General features: G+C 40.5%; 1 pseudogene; it reads right to left on the reverse strand.

Annotated features, from left to right (window-relative positions):
* Positions 1-440: 440 nt before the first annotated feature.
* On the reverse strand, positions 441-4,373 carry LOC129405054 (40S ribosomal protein S11-like; annotated as a pseudogene).
* Positions 4,374-10,437: the final 6,064 nt, after the last annotated feature.

Here is a 10,437-nt window from a genome sequence, read left to right on the forward strand (position 1 = left end):
CATTTTATCAAAGATTTGTGACAGAGCATATGACAGAATAATAATTAGGTAATATTTTCTGATATTTGTTCAGTAGCAATTAATTTTGCTTTTTTTCCAAGTGAATTATCAGGACACCAATTTCTTTTAAGATTTTAGAGTTCTCATTCACACAACACATTAAAAAGTTGAAAATGTAACTTTTGGGGCTGGAGTGATAGCAGAGCGGGTAGGGCGTTTGCCTGGCATGCGGCTGACCCGGGTTTGATTCCCAGCATCCCATATGGTCCCCCAAGCACCGCCAGGGGTAATTCCTAAGTGCAAAGGCAGGAGTTAACCCTTAAGCATCGCCGGGTGTGACCCAAAAAGCGAGGAGAAAAAAAAAAAAAAAAAGAAAAAAGAAAAGAAAATGTAACTTTATCAAGACCTAGCAAGAATTTTCTTTTTTTTTCTTTTTTTCTTTTTTTTTTTTTCACGAATAAAAAAGATCTTTATTGTGCGGGGCCCGTGGGCTCAGAATTTCTGGAACTGCTTCTTGGTGCCAGCAGCCTTGGTCACCTTGAGCACGTTGAAGCGCACAGTCTTGCTGAGAGGCCGACACTCGCCCACTGTGACGATGTCTCCGATTTGCACATCTCGGAAGCAAGGGGACAGGTGCACGGACGTATTCTTGTGGCGCTTCTCAAAGCGGTTGTACTTCCGGATGTAGTGGAGATAGTCGCGTCAGATGACAATGGTCCTCTGCATCTTCATCTTGGTCACCACGCCAGATAGGATCCGCCCTCGGATGGAGACATTACCCGTGAAAGGGCATTTCTTGTCAATGTAGGTGCCCTCAATGGCCTCCTTTGGAGTCTTGAAGCCTAAACCAATGTTCTTGTAGTGTCTTGGCAGTTTCTCCTTGCCGGTTTCTCCAAGCAGGACCCTCTTCTTGTTTTGGAAGATGGTCGGCTGCTTCTGGTAGGCGCGCTCGGTCTGAATATCCGCCGTCTTCGCGGCCGCCAGGAAAAAGGCTAGTAAGAATTTTCTACTACAAGTCACTGAGCAAGATTTAATATTTTAAGCTTGGCTCTTTCTTCATAGAACAGAAGTTTGTCTTTTGGTCTTTCATCTAAATGAAAATCTATGTGTTCCCCATTATGCCATGCTTATTTTTAGATATAATTGTCTAATATTTACTTCTAGACAAAATTTTGCTGTTTGGGATCTCAATGTATTTTTTCTTAGCTATTTTGGTAACATTCATGTTTTTTGGTAACATTCATAATCTTTTTTTTTTTCAGCTTTTTGGGTCACACCTGGCGATGCACATGGTTATTCCTGTTCTTCACCCAGGAATTACTACTGGCGGTGCTCAGGGGACCATATGGGATGCTGGGATTTGAACCCGGGTCGGCCGTGCAAGGCAAACGCCCTACCCACTGTGCTATTGCTCCAGCCCCGATAACATTCATAATGTTAAATGAATTTTCCTCAGAGAACTAAGTTCACTAATGAGAAGAGAATCTGATATTGAGACCTACTACATATGAATCTATATGCTAAAGTTAGACATATGTCTACTAATTTCACCCTCATTATGAGTAATACCTATAGTTGTGCTCATTTTTACAAAGATCAAAAATAAGGCAGATATTACATTGTCTGAGAAAAATGAATGGCCATTAAGAGGCATGCCCATTATTCATACATAGGCACTCTAACTGCAAGACTTGCAATGGCTGCTTTAATAAACTATTGCATATTTGCAGTAATAACAGCAATTATACTTCAGACTTTTTATGAAAAAACAATTGAAAACAATTCATTTTAATTTTGTAACTCGAAATTCACAATTAGGTATTTGAAAATTAGGCATATATGGAGGAAATATTCCTAAGGGAAAAATATTGATGAGATTTTTCTGGATAAGCAGAAAATTAGATATTTTGAAGTTCCTAGTCAAACATAAACAAATAAAGCAACAAGAAGGGATTTATGTTCAACTGAAGAATTTATATCCCTGCCAATGACATTTAAACTTATTAAAGGTGATGTTCAAACAAACAAAACAAAACCTTTAGCATCAATTAAAATACTGAAAAGTGTGCTGACCAAACAAAATACATCAGCATCAAATCCTGGCTCTCAGATTTTGATTTACCAGTTTATTGCAGACAAAAAGAAACATTACATTTTCAAAAGATTTTTTTTAATCAGGGATTAAAAACTCAATGCCAGAAAATACTTTTCTTGCTTTCTTTACATAAAGTCCTCAGCTTACCAAGGATAATTGCAATTTGTTGAAAATAGTTTCACATATCTATGAAATAGGGAGGATTTGTCATTGTACACAGTTTTAGAAGCTGGTGTCCATTTTCATGTATGTTAGAAGTCATAGAACAAATTCGAAAACTAGTAAAAAAGCAACATATAACAGCACATTCTCTCAAATTTAATAGTTTGGTAAGACTTTAAATTTTCTGGGTCAGAAATAAATAATTTAGAATAGTAAGACTTAACTATTTAACTACCTTCCTTCTTAGGAAATCTTTGAAACATCTTCATTATTACTGGGCAATAAATATCTGTTTTCCTACTTTCACTTAAGTTTTTATACCTACTACCTATTTAGAAATTTATTTTTAATTCTGAAATAATCAGAAGATAAGGGAAAATGTTATCAATGAAGGGAATTTATACCATTTTTAAATTAGTGAATTTGCACATACACTGAACAAACTCCTGGAAAAATTTGCATAATGTTTATTGGGTTGGGGTGGGGTGGACTAAAAGTTCAATATTAAACTGCGTTCTTGACATAATTTTCTTTATTTCAAATTATATCAAGTTACCACATTCAAGTTTTATTTACATTATGATAAAAATGTGATCACTACCAAAGGATTTTATCAGTAGCTGTTATATGTATGTATGTACGTATGTACATACATTGAATAACCTTTTTCCCCCTTTTCTTTTTAGCTATTAGGCTACACCAGGTAGAGTTCAAGGCTTACTCATGATTCTGTCCTCAAGGATCACTCTGTGCTCAGAGACCATGGGCTACAGAAATTAAACTGAGGTTGGCTGGGAGCAAGGCAAGAGTCCTTCCTGCTTTACTTTCTCTTCAGCCCTGAATAACCTTTTAGTTTATATTAAATGCATAATTTGAAAATTCCGTCCAGACTATCTATCAGAATCTGTAGGGAAACCATGAAGAGGATATCACAAATCTCTGTAATAAGCTCAAGAATTTTTTTATTCATGGTCACAGTAGTAGAGAAAGATTTAAAAATGATAAAAGTTATAAGATATGTTTATTCTTTCTTTTTCCCTCTGATTTTCAAAATTGCTTAATCTCCTTAAGATTTATGCAAGCTGTTTTCTTTTTCTTGAACAAGAGAAAACAGGGTAGAGTACAGCCAGTCCTCATCATATGAACAAACTGCCTTGCAGAAACTGTCTTATTAGTCACTTACTTTATTTTATGCATTGTTCAAATAAATTCCTTTCCAATTAGTAAGCTTTATATCATTACTTAAAACTCACATTAACCTAGGTAAGCTTAAAAACAAAGAAGAACAAAGACTCATTAAGGAAAAAGACTATATTTGCAAGAAATATCCAGATTATCTTCAGACTGAATGGAGATTTATATATTACAAACTAGTGTTAACATACAGAAAGAGAGAAAAAAAATAAGATAATTCAATGAAGGTAAAAGGAAATCTTTTGTTTTCCATTTTAATAAAGAATTTTAAAAGTGAGGCCAAGTAATAATGGTAATGCAATAACTTAATGGTTAGAACATTTAGGTAAAGTGAATAACAGCAGTGTTGCAAGGTACCTTGTGAAGGGAAGGAAGAACTGTCCTAAACTATACAACATGAGAATTACAGTTGTATTATTTGAAAGTAAGCTTTGATGATTAAAACTGTATATTTTGCTATCACAATATCTGAAACAACTGCCAGTAAACTTGAAGGAAGAGAGTGACAGCAGGAAAATAGTAGTTTGAGACTTAGGCACAGGTCTATCACCACAGGATAGAGCAACCAAGCAAAAACTCAACCAGAAAATGCCAATATTGAAGGAAGAAATAGAAGACACGAGACTAGTGGACATAAAATATAGGGCCCTTCACCACCCCCAATAAAAATGTGGAGTACACATTTTCCTCCAGTGGACATGGGATGTTCTCCAAAATAGACCACATGCTAGGTCACAAAACTTATTTTCATAAAACTGCACGAAAGCAGAAAACTACTAGTATTTCCTGCACTGGTGGGTTATTGAAAACTGTATGAAAGAGTTGCATACAAAACTCAGAAGAGTGAAAGTTAGTTTACTGTACAGATAAAGTACATGGGTCCTAGTTCCTCCTCTTCTTTCCAGGCTGCTCCTTTACCCATGAACGACTTCACCAGTCCTCTCCATGACACTGCCCTGTCCAGTGAACAACTGCCCCGTCTTGTGACACACATTCTACTCATTTCCGTGAACTATGGCCAGTTCTGTCCCTGCATCACTCTCCCTATTCCCTGGGGACTTTCATCAGTCTCCCGTCCTGGCCACAAATGCTAGGGTGATCCCTGTGCCCTGTATCCATTACTGTACCTCCCAGTCTTACCCCAGCAGTTCCTGTTATCCTGTCCCAATTGTCTTAGTCTCTGGCCATGGCCACATGTGTGTGAATAGAACGTGTGTGCTCAGCACTTCATCACTATCTGAGTGTCCGAGTCCTGCCTGAACCTGAGCTTTCCTGGGTGTCCGAGATGACGTGAATTCAGCCACTGTCTGGGCCAATGCAGCCTGCCCGTACTGCCAGCTCTCTGGGCACACAGCCTTACCTGATTCTGCAGGTCCAGAATAGGAGAAACAAGGGACAGAAGGATTGGTTCTTGGATGGAAGCTTGCCACAAGCAGTGTGTTGGGGGGGAAGAGGGGGAGCTGTTAAGGCAGAGAAGAGGGACGACTGCTTCAAAGGTCGCTTTGGACATAATCGCTCTGGACAAGAACTGAGTCCTGGGGCCGGAGCGATAGCACAGCGGGTAGGGCGTTTGCCTTGCACGCGGCCGACCCGGGTTCGATCCCCGGCATCCCATATGGTCCCCCAAGCACCGCCAGGAGTAACTCCTGAGCATCGCTGGGTTGTGACCCAAAAAGCCAAAAAAAAAAAAAAAAAAGAACTGAGTCCTAAAAAGAGGTAAAGTGATAGACATAATTTCTCATAACTGTATTGCAAACCATAATTCCCAAAAGGAGGGGGGTACAGGGGGAGAGAGAGAGAGAGACAGAGAGAGAGACAGACAGAGAGAGACAGACAGAGGCAGAGACAGAGAGACAGAGAAAGAGAGAAGGTGAAGGGGAGGAGACGATGGAGGGAGGGGGTACCTTTTATCTGCTGCCACATTCCACCCCCAGTCATCCCTTATCTATTCTAACTGGCTAAGTCTTCCATGGGCAAGACTTCAAGTGACCTGGTGCTCCTCCCTTCCACCCCTGATGTGTCAAAACCAAGAAGATAGGAAATGTGGAATTCACACTGATGCAAGCCAGTGAAACACCAAGTAACACAATCTGAGAGTTGGGAGAACTGAGGTTTATTATCCCAGTGGACTCAGCAGAGCTCATGCCAAAGGACCTGGCCTTGCAAAAGGTTGTGGTCCGGGGTGGGGAGGGTGGGAGGGAGAGGGAGGGGATATGTTTTATAGGGCATCTGATGAAGGGTGTGGTGCTGGTAGGCAGATGGCAGAATCTGAAATTCTCAACCATGAAATACATGCAAATATGCAAAACAAAGTCAGGACTATTATGAGTTCATCGTGTGTTTGCAAAGCAAGGCCTTCATTTTCTATTTTTATAGGCCAATCTAAGCAAAATTATTAGCACAATTCTTCAGATACTGTTTAAAGGTCTCCATTATAACAATCACTGTCATTGTCACTGTCATCCTGTTGTTCATCGATTTGTTCTAGCAGGCACCAGTAATGTCTCCATTCGTCCCAGCCCTGAGATTTAAGCAGCCTCTCCTTACTCGTCTTTCCCAACGTTTGGAGGCTCTTTCAGGGTCAAGGGAATGAGACCTGTTATTGTTACTGTATTTGTCATATCAAATATACCACGGGGAGCTTGCCAGCCTCTTCCATGTGGGCAGGATACTCTTGCTGGGCTTTCTGAGAGCTCTCTTTTAACATTATACAATACCATTATAAAAATCAAATTTTACCATGGTTTCTTTTTCTAAATCCACTACATATTCCTTCACCTTGATTTTGTACTGTAAATTTTCCTCAAGCTTGACCATATAAAGTTTCTTTTGTTAAAAAGATCACTTTCCCTTCACAAAACTCCTTTCACATACACACACTTTATCAAATGTCTAAGTTTCTTCAACCTTTCTCTTTTGGAAAATTGTTTTCTTTTGAAAAATTGTTTTCTTTTCACATTCACATGTTCAGTATTTCAGCCCTTTATCTTTCCTTATCCCAAAACAAAGGAACAAATCTCAGATTACTTTTTATATTTTAACTTTCCATACACACAATTTCATTCTCTTTGCTCAGTCTTCCATCCCTGATGAACACAAATAGTCAATAATGATAAAGCAGCATGCATTGTTTCATTGCTAACAAAGCCTCTATTTTCCAGTCAATTATTCTTCAATTTTCTTTGAGAACAGCAATTAGCAAATAGAAAAGCCTATAAGATGTGATTAAAAAATATAAGGGAGTTTTATGTTGACAAAAAGAGAGAGGGACAAAGCTACTAGTGAAAGATAAGATTGTTTTCAAGTAAAGACTTCCATCCTTCAGGTGTTGGGGTATGAGCAGTAGGGTTCTTCGGTTTTTTTGTTTTGTTTTGTTTATTTGAATGTTTCGAGCCAAACCCACTGGTGCTCAGGAGACCACAAGGCGTCCTTAGGATCAAACAGGTCAGCTGTGTGCAAGGCTCTATCCTGGCTTGACCCCTTAGAGCTACAGTTCTTACAACACAGATTACTTCAGGTGAGTTGATCCAGGAAGTGCAAATTATTGGTTTAAGATTACATTACTAAGGAAGGTTAAAAATCCTATTAAGCCTGGCCAGAGATAGCATGGATGAGTTCATTTAGGGCCAGTTTTCTTATTCAGAGCCCGCTTTCTCTAAGTTTAAGTAGAAAAACTAGATCAACTGAACAGGCTGACTCATTTACTTATTTGGTTTTTGAGCCACACCCAGCAGTGCACAGGGTTTATGCTCAGCGATCACTCCTGGAGGGTTTTGGGGCCATATGTTATATTGGAATTGAATACGGGTCAGCCAAGGCAAGGCAAGAGCCTTACTCTGTATCATCTCTTCCCTGAGGAGGCCTACTTTAAATAAACATAATTAATAAATAGTTGGTGACTTCCCAGAGAAAATATCACTGAGCTTCTTTGGTTCAAATGGTGAGTTCCAACAACCTTCCAACTAATTATCTACTATAGGAAGAATGAAGATGTGTTAGGATTTTCATTACGTCTGGGTGACCGTAGGCCTGGAATGAGTAAATGCTTGGCCTCTTGGAGGAGTCATCGCGTGTCTTTCTGTGATGGCCGCACAGGCAAACTGCAGGGCCTTGGAGACGGCATGCAGGGAAACAGGTGTCCTTTGCATTGTGCCAACTTCGTTCCCTTGACTCTGAGCATCCTCAAAGAGTGTGGAATCATGGTGTCTTGAGAGGCCCAAGCAGAATTCAGAGGCTTTTAATGAACCCAGAGTGCCCAGGGAGGCTGGGAGGCTGCTGACTCTGAGAAAGATGGAGAAAACTGCCTCAGTGGCACTAGAGACTCTCCCTGTGACTGTGTGCTCGGTGAGATCCTGGGGATGAGAGTGTTATTTTAGCATCTAACTGCTGGGGGCAAGTGATGCTCAATGTTATCCTCAATACTGTGTGTGTGGTGGAATATAGAATGTCAGATCCTTCCTCAGGTCCTTTCATGGCAAGTCTCGTCCTTTGGGCTGCTCTGCTACTGGACTCAGAGCCCTAGATCAGTCGTTCACAAGTGAACAACTTATCTTACATCTGTGTTTCTTGTGACAGAAAATGCTAGCTGTAATAACACACCTTAAATTATCCTAAGAAGGTGAAATCATCCTAAAGACAAAGCAAAACAAAAAAATAAAAATAAAAAAAAACAGAGCTCAGGCAGAAAACCAGCATCTCTCATAAAATTAGGAAAATTTTCAGTGAAATGTCACCAACTTAAATCCAGCAGTGTGTAAAATGCATCATGTGCTATGGCCAAATGGCACTTGTCACTGCAATTCAAGATTGAAATTCAAATTTCAAAAGTCAATATAATTGTTGTAATTGTTGCAGGTGGAAGTGTGCTCCACCAAGAACTTCGACATCAATCCCAGGGTGGAACTCAAGTTAAGGTCCAGGGTAGAATTCAAATTATGTTGTATGTCACCTGACTCTTGGCTATTTCAAGTATTGCAGGTGATTTGGGTGATGTAAGATGCCTTGAGAAAGAAAAGGGTTTTTTTATCTCTTGTTCCACCCATCTCAGTCACCTAGGGAAGTCCTCGGGATGGTTTAGAACTGATGAAATCCACTACATTTGCCTATGCAGCATGGAAATTAGCATGCCACCGGCCTCACAAGGGAGCTTCTTGGCTGTGCCTCAAGTCCATTTACTCTACAGAGGGTGGGAAAGACTCATCACCACCCAAGTTTTTGGGACCTGTGGACTCAGATTGAAGTGAAGAATTGTTCTGTGCAAGAAGAGAAGGTTCACTCCTAAATGCTGCCCAGGTTTTCCATGAATGTCACCTTAATTTGCAGTAAAGAATTTCAGGAGGAGACAAATAGTGAAGTGCAATAGTTTTATTTAGAGAAATCTGAGGGAAAAAGAATGTTTGCGTGTGTGTGTGGAGGGGGAGGTTGGTACTCAAGGCTTCTTCAGAGGGGGAAAAGATGAAAGTGCATGTCTCAGGTCTAGACAAGAGCTAACCTCTGCGGTGGCGAATGTGCCCCTCGTGCAGTGCTACAGTGCTACAGCTTTCCCCAAACTGTCTCTGTCTAAATAAGACTCTGTTGGTAGGATGTTGTTAAGGAGAAAGGCATGAGTTCTTATGGTTCTTTCATGTTGTTTTCATGAAATTTTACATTCTCCGGAAAATCTCCTTTTCTGAGTGGTGGGAGATTTAGTTTCGGCATCTCAAAAATACTCAATGTTTGTATGTCAAAGGAATATGGATTTCAGGCTTTTGGACTAGCTCATGGTGACTAAGCAATTTCCTGAAAAGCTCTTATCAATCTGCTTGCAAACGTAAGTTTTTAAAGCAACTATGATAAAATAAATTGATGTACAAGGAAGCATTTTGCAAAATTTAGTACCCATTTCTGATTTTAAAAAAATTCTCAGCACGCTAGGAATAAAGAAAAAAAATAAATAGTTTGGTTATTCTTTTGTTTTTCCACAGTGTTCAGGGTTTACTCCTGACTCTGAGGTCAGGGATTACTCCTGACCATGCTCAGAGGTCCCTATCCAGCAATAGGGATCAAGCCCTACTAGCTATACTATCTCTCAAGCTCCCCAAAATGTTTCTACCAGAAAGAACCTACAGTTAAAGGCAGATAGAGTACTGAAGTTGAGATACATACCTTGCCTGTGGCCAGCATCAGATCTCCAGCACCACTTGGTCCTCTGAGTATTACTCAACTCAGCCCTAGAGGCTCCCAGCATCACCTGGGCAACCTCCAGTACTGCAGTGTCCAAACAAAGCTGTATCCTCAGGTCCTCACACTGAGCCTCATGCCCCACAGAACATGCAGTTGACATTATAACTGATGATAATAAATTAGATGCTGTATTTTCTGACATATATAAATTAGAGGCTATCTGAGACAAGGGAAGAAATGTCAAATTTTAGCAAATACCTCAGTAAAAGTTGTAACATAAAAGAAGCCAAGAAAAGAAACAAAATTTTTAGAGATTGTAAAATTTAAATGTGAATATATGCAAATATATGCACATATTTTGCACATATATACTTATGACAAGGCACTCACACCCAGGGACTGCCCCTGGCACGTGTAATCCCACCAACAGTCAGCATTCAGAGACTTAAAACAAGTTCCTGGAAGAAAGCAACGCAGAGTCTCTTGCCCACGTGCCTGGCTGTCTTCCCCGAGGCCCCTCAAGAGGATGGGCTTCAGCTTCCCACCCCGCCTTGAGCAGAGCTCCTGCGGCCAAAGACCTCCAGAGCCTAGCCACAGCCATGTTCAAGGCCCCCTTTCACACTTTCGAACGAGCCTCACACTTGAAGGTACTGGCAGAGGAACCCAGGTGTATGGGACCGGGGGCTGAGACCTCCAAGCCTGCTTGGATCAGGACCGGACCTCTTCCACCCAGATTTCCCATTTTCCAGTAGATAGGCGGTAATACCCAGGGACTGCCCTCAGCGTTGTGTAATCCCACCAATGGCCAGCATCCACAGACTTAA

Source organism: Sorex araneus, chromosome 5 (genome assembly GCF_027595985.1).
Source record: "Sorex araneus isolate mSorAra2 chromosome 5, mSorAra2.pri, whole genome shotgun sequence".
Lineage (NCBI taxonomy): Eukaryota > Metazoa > Chordata > Mammalia > Eulipotyphla > Soricidae > Sorex > Sorex araneus.